Here is a 14635-nt window from a genome sequence, read left to right on the forward strand (position 1 = left end):
CATATATACAGTAGGTTTGGTGCATAGATTGCCGGACTTAATGAGGCTGTACAATGTTTGTTAAAAGCTGCTGTTTTGATGGTGCACTTATCCCAGCAGGCAGTAAGCAGATGGCAGACTATAATCCTGGATTGGCTACTGGTCTATTACAAGACACACACTGTATACGCATGTCTGTGGCAGCTGACTTCATTCAGTTTTTTTTCTTTGGAGGAACTTCTGTTTCCTAGCTGGGTTGGGTTTCCTTCTCTGTAGATTCCAATTGTATCCCCCCCCCCCCCATGTGGTGAAGGAAATTTCTCTCATCTGATTTTGGGTGTGGGTGTTTTATTGTGACTGCTACAACTGTAAGTTGCAGCTGGCTTACTTTACTTATTGATTGGGCTTCCTTCAGTGGTGTATTACACTGCAGTTATAAAATGCAAATATCCCCCAGAATTCCTGCCATGGTGTGGGGGTCTTTGGTGATCTTATTCCCTGCCCCCATATCGATATAATACATTTGTGTAGGATATGTCCATCATTGATGAGTCGTGTTTGTATAAATGAAAACAGCCCATATTGACAGTTGAAAATGTTATAGATCACTTCATTCAGTTAAACATTGCAAAGTTCATCCAACTCCTACCTTCCCTTGAACCTCATTCCTCCTCCAAAGCCTTATTCTGTATGTTTTGTTCCCATAGTTTACATTTGCTTTTTGTATGTACTTTGCTCTTACCTTGTTGTAGAGATTCCACTTCAGTTGCTTTGTCTGTTACCATATTCACTACTTCTACTACAGTTGGTTTAGACTTTTGATTTCCATTTTCTAGTAATTTGTTTTTTGGCAGCCTCAAGAATTAGTCAGTAAAGCCTTACTTATGTCTAGGCCAGTGAATTAAAAAAAAAAAAATAGTCCAGTTGTGTGCTGCTATGTATTTAAAAAAAAAAAAAAAAAATTTGCAGTAGAAGAAAAGTGCCCTGATAATTGGGCTTAAAATGGTGCACCAGAAAATTGCCCTACTTTTAATAAAAATTGAACTGAAAAAAATATATATGGAATGCACTATCTGATTTAACATAAATTGAATAGGTGCACATTTCTTGCATTTTTATTCTTTCAGTTTCTTTGGTAACTTGGGTGTTGAATGCTGGTGTGGCTCAAGTATTTCCTTAGTCTGCAGGGAATTTGTCTGCCAACTCAGTAGTTACGCCGAAGTGCCAGCTCAACGTTCAACCTTCAGTGAAGGCACACCCACTTACGCATGTCTTTCGAATGCCCACCTAACTGCGCGGAGGACATGCAGACTCCACACAAGGCACTCCAGCCGAGAATCAAATGGGAGAACCTCTTGCTGCGGGGCAACAACGCTACCGCTGCGCCACCGTGGAAATTGTCTGCCAACTCAGTACACTTCGAAAAATGTTCCTAATTGCTACACTTCGAAAAATGTTCCTAATCTCTTTCACCCCTCCAACATTTGCAACAGCAGTTTCTGTTCTAAATTCTACTGTAAACTATGCCTGTGCTGGTCTTTTCACTGAGGGATCCCCCTCTTTTTTTTTTTTTTTTTTTTTTTTTTTTTTTTTTTTTCCTCTCTCTCTGCCTTCCCTGTCATGGATTGAGAGAGTGTAGGCAGTTTCTGAATTCATGGCCTCTTCCTATTCTGATACCTTTGTCTTTAATTTGACCTTTCCCCTTTCTAATTTGCCCGTAATATCTTGTTTCCTTTGCCAGTCTTCTCCAGTAAATTCCAGCTCCCTGTTGCCTATTCTCTGTCTGCAACTGGCAGTCATCCCTATTGGCAAAATCTTTTCACCTACTTTGGTTTAGTTCTTATTTTATACCACTTTTAAGAATAACCATACAGAGTGGATTTTATATTTTTAATATGCATCTAGAATCCCAGTTTCTCCTTCTTTCATCATCCCACTGAGTTGCAACTTACTGTGTTGTGTATAGGAGCCTTAACTGTGTAGCTGTGAAATACCCCTTTAAGTCATGTAATCCCAAACCACCTTGTTTTATTGGAAAGATCAACTTATTCCACTTGACTATTCCCCTCCCAGATAAAATCCTTAAACTCTATTAATTGCTATCTGCATCTTCTCTGGTTGATATGCCTGACCTGTGGTCCAAAAAAAAAAAAGATACTTAAAAGGACTAAACACTTTCACTGCTTGTATTGGATTATCCATATCTGTAAAACAGCCCCCGATTTCTCCGTTTTTGCATTCTTTTCTTTTAGTTTCTTCCCCACGTATCCTTAGCTTTCAAAATGGAATAATTTTAATCCATATTCCTAAGTACTTGATTTTATCATGTTCACATAAATGTGTAGGTATTGCTGGATCAGTTCTTGTGTGGGTACGTAATTTTTTGTATCCTGAAAAGAAAACTGTCTCCGAATGTTCCACAACACTTAACTCTCGTCCTCTGGTCCAGGTGTAAAATATCGTCTGCAAGTAAAGCAGATTTTTTTTCTTTACTACCCTACTGATTGTCCTTGAATTTCTGAGTCCCCCCGTATTCTTTGCCAGTAGTTCTAAATATAGTTCAAATAAAGGGGGAAGAGGACACACTTGCTTGGTCCCTTATGCTCAAACAGAACTTTGAGAGGACTCTCCACACTTATTGCCTCTGATCCCTCCCATTTCTTTCTAAACCTTAAAATTTTAAGCACATGCTTCTATTGCCCTACTTATAAAAATCCCAGCTTACTTTGTGAAATGCGTTTTTTCTTCAGCAAGACACTCCCAATAGTAGTACTTTCTTACGTTCTTTCTTACGTTCTGCTAATGTTGTCCAGTCATTCCCTCTGCTTTACAAAACTACTTTGATCCATTCTGTTAATTTTGGCATTACCTTTGCCATTCTTTTTAGCCATTGTAGAAGCACACTTTACATGAAGCTGGATCTGATTAGTCTTTACCATCCTTTGGTATTAACAGCCATCACTGCTTTCTCCCAGGATGTCTGTGATTCTTCTAAAATACTGTTAAACAAAAACTACTTTAGCTTTATCACTTTCTTCCCTCCTAGCTTACAAACTACCACAGGAATACCATCTATTCTTGGGGTCTTTTCTGTAGATTGCCTATACATCACTGATTTTTCTTATCTCCTCCTGTCCTAAGTGTTAGTAATTGAGCCTCCTATATCTCTAACCTTGGCAAGTTTTATTCTTTGTAAATATTTCCATTTTACACACACACACACACACACACACACACACACACACACACACACACACTGCAGTTGTGCCTTTTCTTGTTCTGTGGGATTCTCCCTGTTTTGCAGTACTTCAGCCTTTCAGTCCCTCTAATTCCTGTAACTTCTTGATCATATCTTTTTCCACCCTATTTTTAAACTCTACTCTTAATTTTCTTCCACTTCCAGGCTATATTGTTATGAGAAATTTCTATCTTTAACTCTCTAATAATTTCCACAACCCATTACTTAACTCTTTTCCTTTTAACGGGTGGGGAAGTGCTAGTCTCTCACTTTTTTTTTATTTTAGTTATTGGTGCTTTATCTGAAATGGTGATTGGATGCATATCAAAACATTTAGTTAAATGCATGTGTTCCCATGAAAAATTTGTTTCGCCTAATTTTTTTTGTACCTTGAGTAATTGTATGAAAAATTCTCTTTGCTCCTACTACTAAATTCACATCTTCCATAACAAATATTTTCATAAATGTCTTCAAAAGTTTACCCTGTCTTGTTATATTTTCCCTTCTAGGCCCCCCACATACATCCTAACTGTTGCAAATCAAATTCTTTTATTTGCAATATTCCCCGTTGAAAGCTGGTTTTCTTCCAGAATTTTTTCAAACTCCGCTGCAGCAGTTTTAAATGCATACCAGTGTAATCCTCCTCCCTTGCCAGTAGCCCCTTTAAAACTACAAATCTGCCGTTATCCTTTTCCTCATTCAAGCACTGTTTGACTACCTCTTGCAATTGGTATAAGTACTCCCCTTTTTTTAGTCCCAGATATTCCACTGATTGACAATCCAGAAGTCCTTTATCAAATTCATATGCTGATTTCTTTCCATATATGTCCTGTAGTGTAGCAGTTTGCATTTCTTAATTTAGTTCAGTTATTTTCTGCATATGTTTGTGAGACCATTCTCATTTAAAGATATAGAAAGTGCCGTTATGGTAAGGAGTTGTATTTCCCACTTTGTGTAACAGGCGTGTTTGTTTTACATGTGTAGTTTCACCTTTAACTCAACCCAAGGCAAAACGACACACTGAACGCAAAGGAACTGTAGCAAGCAAACGACACACGAATGAAAATGCCAAATCCTTTAATACAATAAAGCGCTTTTCGTTTGCACAGTATACGAACTTCAGATGAACTATCTTACCCAAAGGGTTTAAATACTAAAACAGTTAATCACTCAATTAACCAATAAGACAGTAAAAGCAGCAATAATGCATTTTTAAAGAACTCTTAAAGAAAAACAAATACTTTAAACCACCTGTCATACAACATATATCCATACTCTGCGATCACTCGTATCGATAAATTGCATAACATTACACCTCGTATCGCAATACCTACTACATATAAATTAAAAAGTAAATAAGAACTTAAACTAAAAATTAAGATGGTGTTATATAAAAGAAATGTCATCTTGTTGAACTGTTAAGCTTCAAAATGCTGCTAATAGAGCAGCCTTCATTCAAACCAGGCACAGTGTACGCATTTAACCTAATCTGCCAGCCTAATTCAAGCTCTTCCAACTTTAAGGTTGCAGGACCACCTCGAGAATCCTGACAAAACTTGGTCAATCACCAAAAATTTAAAACTATGGTCAGGATAAGATGAAATATGCTTAACCAAAGCGTTTTCAGATTTATTTTTTCTTATAGCATAAATATGTTCATAGAGGCGCTCACGAAGACACCTCTCTGCTTTTCCAATATAAAAGGCCAAACAGGCTTGGCACTGAGCTAGATAAACTGTCATTCTAGAATTGCAATTCACACTGTGCTTAGTGTACAGATGGTCATGTACCTTGAATCTATTAAGTTCAATAATATATTGACAATAACTGCAAGATTGACATTTATACATGCCAACAGTTCTACTGCATCGTAATTGACGTTCAAAGAAAGCTTTAAGATTTTTAGCTTTTATACACAACTCTAGGTTGATCACCGACTCTATGAAGAACACTTCTATGAAGAACACTTGGGTCACTCCTAAAAAGTGCCTGTTCTTACATAGAATACGGAAACAGTCCTTACTATTGATACTAAAAGTTTTGATAAACCTAGGTCTTTGTGCCTTAGACTCGAGGAGAGTTAGAATCATTTGCTGACGGGGACAATATTCTCATGTTGATGTGTGTGGGCACTGTCTAGAATCAGTTTGTAAAAACGTCTAGCACATTTACTTGAAACCTGCTCGATGCCACCAACCATAGTCTGGGTACCCGCGATGTAAGAACATACTCCTTAAAAGGGAGCATTCAGCTTGAAAGTCATCGTCCAGGGTAATAATGCGGGCTGCCCTAACCAACTGGCCCTTTACAACAGCCCGTGCTTCTGGTGGTAGGGGTGGAAACTAGAGTAATGTAGAAATGAGTTGGAATACGTACTCTTCCTATGAATATTGGCCGTGAATTTTTTAATAGAGTAGTCCTTGGTTAACAGTGCATCAAGATATACTATAACCTCAGTATTAAATGTAGAGGTAAATTTCAAAAACTGCGTAAGACTTATTGAACTGATTAACAACCATATCGCTGGTCGTGCTGTCGCCATCCAACAATATAAAAATATAGTCAAGGTAACTGGTGTAAAAAAAAAAAAAAAAAAAAAAAAAAGTCATTCTATCCTTAAAAATCACAGTTAAGGACAAAAAGGTGCTCCCAATAGGTCATAACAGAGTTAGTAACACTGACCCCACACGGGGGAGCCCATTGCTACCCCTATTTTCTGTAAATAAAACCTATCAAAGATGAAATTATCAAGCATCAGATCTAATAATTCATTAACAAGTTCCAACTCATTTCTCGTGCTACCATGTAACCTTAAGTTGGCCAACCCATTCTAAAGCTATATCGTGTGGAATACACTTATACAAATCTTTGACATCTATGGTGAGGAAATTAAATCTGGCATCAAAATCTAAGCTGTTGATTTTATTCAAGAATGTCCAGGAGTCTTTGCAAATTTGGTTAACTTTAACCAAATACTTCTGTAAGACAGCATCAACAACCTTAGCACATGGATATGTAGGGGAACCCCTACAGTCAATGAGGGGACGCATAGGGGGGTTGATCACATCTTTATGTATCTTAGGTATGCCGAATCTGGGATACACTATGGACATATAATTAAAAATGTTCTGATCAATCCTTCCCCCTATATACATTTTATCAATGGTGTTTTTAATGATGTTATAAGCACTATTAATTTCAGATCTCGAACTAAGTAAATAGGAAGGACTGTCCAATAAGTGTAACATCCGTTCTCTGTAATCAGCACCATCAAACACAACCAATCCCCCTCCCTTGTCCAGTTTACAGATGTGTATATCATGCAATTTGATAAAATCAATACATTCCTTCTCAACTTTAATGTACCTGTCGAAAGTGGAAAATTGATATCCAACCTGAAATTTCTGCCGGATATCTAACTCGCACAAGTTCAAAAACTTGTAGTAATGGATGTAAAGGAGGGTTATAAACACTAGAAATTCTAAATTAATTACTATTGACAATATTGTTGCCACCCATCATTAAATTAAAATTCAATTTTCTAGTGAATAGTTTAATATCTATAGTGGTCCTAACCAAATCTAACCTGTGGGCTGGAACATAAGTATAACCCTTTGAAAATAACTCCACCTGTTCTGGTGTAATAGCAACTGAAGAAAAATTATAAACATTAAAATCCCCAGCAGCATTAGTTAATATAATGGGTGAGTTAACAGCCTGAAGATTAGTATCATCGTATAAGTTCTCATAAGTGGAAGCATCCAAAGAGTTGTTCACACATGAAGAAAGGTCACATACAGGGCGAGACGAAACAGAATCTACACCGGGAAAAGAGAGTTCATTAATAACTTGAAACGAAGTACAGGAAGTATTGGATATATTTAAGTCCTGATTTGTTTCAGATTCTGTTTGGACTTCTGAATTTTCTGGTCAGTTGTTTTGGTCTCGCTCCTAAAAAATTGTTTATCGTTAGACCTCAAAATTATAGTGTCCCGACCTATTCTGCACTCTTTCACTCCTAAGATCTGCTTGCATCCAGTCTTCAATAATAACAATATTGGCATCAGAAGATTCAACTTTGTTACATGCATAGTGTTTTTAACAGGTTGTCTTTTTTTTTTTTTTTTTTTTTTTTTTTTTTGTTTCATGATATATCCATTTGAACCTGTCAGTTTCCAAAAAAAATACAGCTCCAGCACACCCCAAACCTATTTATTTAATGCACACAACTATGTGCGTACATCAGGTTAACCCTCATAACAGCAATAGTTGTCAGATTGACAGCCATACTCGCAAGCTTGAATTTACCTGTAATGAAGGTAGTCCGTACTAGGACACGATGCAGCCTGTGCTTTGTCTTCATATTGGAGAGGAATAACTATAATTTGAATGCTTTCAGAAAACATGATCTAGCCATTGAAAGAAAGCAATTTTTTTTATTGCCCCCTTATCAGATTGTGTCTCTAGAAACATGAGAACCAGATACAGTTGTGTTCCAGTACACACACTGATTGCACTATTAACATTTATGTGCTAGAGGAAAACACTGTTTAGTCTTTTTGTTTGCTTCTCTTTAAAATTTTATTTTTTAATCAAGATAAGGTCCTTAATTCAGTCATTTCTCTGTGCAAAAATAAGAAAAGGCATACCAGTTGTGTTCTTTTGCCCAGACTTTCTTCTCTTTACTTTGCAGTGCCTTATTTCTTAAAACTGAACAAAAAAAAAACAAAAAAACAGTAGGGGGCACCTGTTTACTTTGGTATCATTTACACACACAATTGGAAAAAGCTTTACTTCATAGCATGCAGTATATGCCATGTATTAAACTCTAAGAGCAACATCTTGTTTTGCTTAGTTAACTCTTTCCTTTTTCCGAATGTTAGAGAGACAGACTTCCCATACATGTCGAGCAGAGCACCTCCCTGGCACTCCAAGAGAAATCTTGAGTGGATAGGAAATAGAAAATTCACCCTGGGGATCACTCCAATGGCTCTTTAGCCTAGTGCACACCTATGAAGTAGGGCATATGGAGCCCCTAAAAGTTTGTCATAGTCCAAAATTTTCAGGTTTTCTTGTTCTGTCATAATTCAGAAATGTGTAACTTAATGCTTTGTAGTCCCACGTTCATCAATTTCATAGTTGCTAGTCCCATGTTTATTCATCAGTTTCATAGTTGCTAGTTTTCTTCCTGTTGGTCTCTTGTCTTCCATATCCAGTCACTGGTCAACTTCCAGTGTACTCTTTTTTTTGGTTCTTGTAGTCAACTCTTGCTGTTTTCTGTGTCGAGCATTTTCTTTTGGAACATTGGGAAAGGTTTCACTGGCATAGTTTCTTTTAGCTTTATTAGAAGAGTAAGAAGCAGAATCCCCTTATTTTAACTTTTTTTTTTTTTTTTGTTGGACAAACGTGTATTCTCCTTGGCATCTGCGTCACAGACCCTTCAGGAAAAGAAATATTCTGAAAATAGGTGGTTACAGCAGTTTGAATCTCGCGCCTGCTTCTCTACATTCCCTGATTGCTGGAATACATTTACTCCTCTTCTGCCTGGTGCAGAGCAAGTATGATAGTTTTCCCCACTAAGTACTTTGTCCTTATGTCAGTTTTGGCAGGTCTGGGTTGCTTTCTCATGACCAGGTTTAGGTTCATACTAGGCTATCTGCCCTGGGGCATTTATAAGCCTAGCCCGAGTGTGTTTTGGTTTTCGCCACCCTTTGATTTGAGTTTGCTGTGCCCTTTTTAAGGTTAGTTTACTTTGCCTCTGTCTAGTAGTGACACAGAAGTAATCCCCGGGGTAAACCTACGATCTCCCATCCACTCATCAAGATTCCTCTTGAAGAGTTATTGAGGTGCTCTGCCTAACGTGGACTGGGATTCTATTCCAGAGCGAAGGGAGCCTCTGGGTTATGAATCTGTCCCTCCAGCATGTTCTATTTATTTCTGTGCTGAGATTCAAGTCCATCGAGTGCGTGGTTCTAAGGGATTTAGATTTTCTGAGGTAGAGCATGCCCATTAATTCTGGGTTGGATATAGCTTTGTATGTCAGGCATCGATTGCCTCGAAGTAGGCGGTATGCAACTGAGTAGAGCTGGAGTTTTTTTTAACCGGGCAGCATATGGGATTTGTTTTGAGTCCCTTGATCCTCTTTTTATAAGGTACTTTTGGGGTCTTTCTAGTTGCTGCAGGTGTCTGGTAAGATGCATCCCGAAAGGGGCATTGTGTTCTATGATGGGCCTGATGAGGGATGAATAAAGGGGCACTATTACCTCACTTGATCTAGATGTGAATCCTTTCGTGATAAGGTGGGCTATGTAGAAGGTCTTTCTAACCACTTTGGCAATGTGGTTGTCAAAGGAGAGATTGCTATTAACTTGGGTCCCCAATTACTAATTCCGTACTTAATGGGTTACCACCTATGTGGTAATTTGTGGGCAGTATGACTATACACTTCTTGGCATTTAGCTTTAGACCACGGCTCTGGCACCAGTTGTCCGTCTCGGAGACCTTTTTGGAGGATGTTCGTGTCAGCTGGAGAGTTGATTATGGCACCCAGTTTGCAATCATCTGCGAACTTGGTCAGCCGTAGTCCTCCCGTGTTGGCCTGTACCTCTGAGAAGTATATGCCGAACAAGAGAGGTCCCAGGACAGAGCCTTGTGGGACACCACTTGTAACCGGTTTAGAGTCTGACATGGCTCCAGCAATTCTGATTCTGTGGGTTCTGTCTTTGAGCCAGTTGGCAACCCATCTTGTGACATAGGGGTTTATATTTAAGCTGGATAGCTTATCTATGCCCGAGTGGGGTATTGCATCAAATGCCTTTGTGAGGTCCGGATAGCAGGTCTGGACTATCTTCCCTTCATCTATGGCCTTGGTGACTGTTTCGAAAAAGTCAACCAGGTTCAAGAGGCAGGATCTGCCCTTGACAAAGCCGAATTGGGTAGGATCTAGTGTCTGTAGGTCCCCAGTGTCGGAGTTCCATGATGATCCTCTCCATGGCCTTGCAGATGAGGCTAGTTAGGCTTATAGGGCGATAGTTACCAGGGTCCGTTGAAGCACCACCTTTGTGGAGTGGGACCACTGTTGCTGTACGCCATTCTCTGGGTACATATCCTGTAGTGAGGCTTAGATTGTACAGCAGTTTTACGTGGGGGTTTAGTTTTTCTTGGAGTTCATGTAGGACGCAACCCGGGACACCGTCTAGTCCCATTGAAGCAGTGTTTTTTGCTTTGGAGAGGGCGGCTTTCACCTGAGCATCTGAAATGTTAGGGAGGCTGCACTCTGGGATAGATATTTGCTCTTTTGGGGGGGAAAGTTTGCACTGAACTTGTCTGCCAGGATGTTGGCAATGTCTGTGGGTTCAGTGTATTTTTTGTCGTTTAGAATCAACTCTGAGCATATCTGGGAGTTGCATCCCAGGTTCCTAACATAGCTAAAGAAAACCTTGTGATTGTCTTTAGTGTCCTGTGCAGTTTTCCTCTAAGCTGGCCTTGGAGGATTTTGAGGGATTATAATTTTTTGCTAGTACTGATCAGAGATGCCTTCCCTTTTAGGGATTTTGCTCTATCCTGTAGTAGCTTCCTCCTTCTGTTATATAACTTGTGGCTGGGGTCCACAAGACTGGACACCTGCCTTTGGACGATTGGGTCTTGGTTTTGTTTGGGATAGCATGATCCATGCATTCCTGGAGGTGTCCATAGAATGCGTTTATATAGGATTATGTGGTTTGGGCCGTAGTTTCCACTGACCCGGGGGCCTTGAAGGATTCCACCTCTGTTTTGAGTAGTATAAAGTTCGCTTTTGAGAAGTTTTTCACTGTGGTTTTCTGGGCTGGGGGTGGGGTCGGGTTTTGGATATCCAGAGATATTAATTTATGGTCTGATCTTGCCAATGAGGAGTATACTTCTGGTGTGGAGCATAAGGGTCCCCATGTTGGTGGTGATCAGGTCAAGTATGTTTTCCCCTCTTGGAGTTGTGACTAGTTGTTCCGTGGCATTTGAGTTTATAAATTCCAGGAACCTTTGGGCTAGAGTGTTGGGGCTTGAGTAATGCTCCCAGTCTATGTTTGGGTAGTTGAAGTCACCCAATATAATGGTGTTTGGAGAAATCTTCATGTTCTCCAATGTTTTCAGGAAAGCCGAGTGGGAGTCCTGATTTTGAGACTGTGGTTTGTAGCATGCTATAAACTGAAAGGCAGTTTTGCCCACTGTTGCACATGGATGGTTTCTGATGCTTCGTGCAACGCCACTAACCTGGAGGTGTGGGTATCCTTGATACTCCCCCCCCCCCCCCTCCTTTTGTGGTTCGGTCAGAGTTTTGGGGCTGAAAAGCATGATACGAGGTATAACCTGGTAGTGCTGGGGTGCTCTCTGGAGCCTTGAACCAGGTTTCTGTCACTGCGCAGATATCTATGTTCTCCATACTGAGGAGAGCTTTGAGTGTGTGCATTTTGAGGTTTAGACTTCTGGCGTTTAGCAGCATTACCCTTAGTTTATTGATCTGTGTTTTCTATTGAGGTGGGTTTGTCTTTTTAGCTTTGCCTAAAAAAGGCGCTATGGGGGTGGCAAGAGCCTTTACCAGTATCCGAAAGCCCAGGGGTGACAGGTGCAAGCTGTCCCTAGTGAAGCAACGTGGCTTGTTGAGCATGTCATCCCAGGCTGACGGGCACTGGATCCCCTTTGAATGACACCAAAATTTAGCCAGTTGTTAAAATCTATCATTTTGTCTTTATACTGCGGCATCATTCTAGGTGAGGGTAAGATGCTCAAGGTCAGGGTCATACCGGCCTGGGCTACATGATCTGAGAGCTCCTCTGTGTGTCTTCATGTAGTCGAGGGAGGTACGTCTCGGGTCATTCACACCAGCATGTACTATGACAGAGTCATATTTGTACTTGCTTTGGAGTGACCTGAGTGCTCGCATTATGTGGCGGATCCTAGCGCCCGACGGGCAGCTCACTGTGACCTTCTCCTTGTTCAGCCTGGTGAGCGGGACGTCAGTGTGTCTGACTATAGAATCACCTATTGCAAGTGTATCAGGTGTGTTTTTCATCCTTAAGGGCTGTGGCTGTTTGGCACACTGATTTTTTTGAGCTATGTGTTGCACATGTTTTGCTGTGGGGTAGCGTTTGCTTGGATGTCTGCTTTGGAGGTCTCTGCTGCTTAGGTAGATTTTTATTTAGAGCCTCCGAGTAAGTGTTTGTGTTTGGTTTGCTGTTGTAGTACTATGAGACTGGATTAGTGTTGTGTGAGGTTACCTTCTCCTCCTGACTGGTTACACAAGTTCTGAGGTGAGAGAGCTCAGCCTCCAGTTTGGCTATATGGTTGTATCTCTCACATATGTTTGAACCTGTTTGGAGGAGGAGAGGATTGTCTGTGTACATGAGGCAGTTGTAACATTGCCTCAAGATTCCCAGATTCACCAGGTGGACTGGAGAGGAAACCATTAACTGACCTTTGGACATGCTAGAGTAGTAAAGGGAACTCTTTTTATCACTTAATTACAAAGAACCAATAGGGGACAAAGTAATTGTGGAGAGTAAATGAGGGTGGTAGTGCTTTTAGTTTTAGTGCAAGATTGTAAGATTGCTTATTTGGGCAAGTGCAGGGTCTTAGATTGAGAATAGGGTGTTTAATTTGAGAGAGCAGTTCTAAGGGAAAAAGTGAAGAGCAGACTTTGTGGAGCCGGGAATACTTTAAACCCGATTAAGCAGCGCTGCCCGATGCCGCGCTATGCGCACAATCGCACAAAGCCGCGCTAAAGTGGGTTTTTATGCAGGGAAATTTAAAGAGCTAGAAATGGCCCAAAACGCCCAATTACTACAAGACTCTTGTGCTGTGGTCACTCCTTCAGGAACACACAGGCTGCTCAAGGCTCCCCACTCACTGGTGAGCAAAGAAACGTCCTTCTATCCAAGTAAGGAAATGGGCAACACAGGAACTTTCCAAAAGTCCAGAATACAGCAAAGCCTGTGTAAGGGACTATTCTAGTTTAGGAAAGGTGGGAAACAAGGATATATATTTTTTTCAGGAAAACAGGAGAATTATAGTATATTCAATGCACAGGCTAGCGCACTTGAGTGGGCAGCCTCAACAGTTAAATACAACAAACAAACTTTTAAGCTAAGTGCAGGTAATAAAAAAAAAAAAAAAAAAAAAAACACAAAAACAAGCTTATAACAGTTAAATCAGCAGTGTAAACTCACTTTTCGGCGAGAAAGGATGGTTGCACAGGTAGTTACAGAAAAAATATACTTAACTATACACTATTGTGCCCTTCCAATTAGCAGTTCCTGCTGTTAAATACCAGTCAAGCTGCTTATTTGTGCTTTTATAAAATGATGCAGGCTATTTTCTAGTTTCTCTGGTACAACAGAAAATTTGATGTTTTCCCTATGTGCTCTGTCCTCTAATTCTACCATTTTTTGAAACCTCTACTCTTGAGCAGTCTTAATCTGCCAGTCTTTTCTTGGTGCCCTCTCTGAATATCTGTTTAAAAGTATGTCCATCTTTTTGAGCCATTTGAGTCGATACACTTTTTGTTTTGTTTATTTTAATCCGCTTTGAGCACTTTTGACGTTTTTCCTCTTGGTTACTGCACTTGAGCTTGAGCTGCTTTTTCTAAACAATTGCAGGATTCTTCCCAGCAGCTTTTTTTCTCCTTACCTTTTGAGATTGAATGCTTGAAAGCAAAAAATCAAACTTGTTCTTGCTTTCAGGCGCTCAACTTTTTCCTGTGCTCCAAACTTTTTCCTGTGCTCCAAACTTTTTCCTGTGCTCCAAACTTTTTCCTGTGCTCCAAACTTTTTCCTGTGCTCAGAACTTTTTCCTGCGCTCAGGCACTCCTGAAACTTTTTCCTGCTTTCCAGTCAGTGTAGTTACTAGCCAGTTACTGAAATTTACTTCGAGATTGACTGGTGCTCTCCTGAGTTTTTCACTCTGGGAGAGCTGAAATTAAGCTGTTTATTGTGCAGCTATTTTGCAGCAAGTCTTTTGTGGAGCCATTGTTCTGTTTTCTGTACTTTCTGCCTTTTTCATAGCAAAATAAATAGTTTGGATTTGCACACAGAAGTTGGGGACCTTTAACTGTAGACCTCAAGCCACTGTGTGCTTTAAAGAAAAGTCCACCCCCTCCTGTAATTTCTCAACCCTTTGATTTCTTTTCTTAAATCTTGGTTCAGGTGTTCAGTTAACAGAAACTTGATTAAACTTTGAAAAGTACAGTTTCCTTGCCTTGGAATCAAAGAAAGGGAAAGCATAATTGTTCGTGGTTTGGTCGAGGAATTTCGCTGCTTGTGTGCCATATCACAGAAATGCACGTAGTTGTGAGTCTTGTTTGTCTTTTGGCAGGGCTGTCTGGAATTGGCCATTTCTGCCCTATGGGGTTGGGTATGAGAAGTGGCAAGGGTCCTTATTTTTTAAGTA

Source organism: Protopterus annectens, chromosome 15.part0, assembly GCF_019279795.1.
Source record: "Protopterus annectens isolate FY-2018-M chromosome 15.part0, PAN1.0, whole genome shotgun sequence".
Lineage (NCBI taxonomy): Eukaryota > Metazoa > Chordata > Ceratodontiformes > Protopteridae > Protopterus > Protopterus annectens.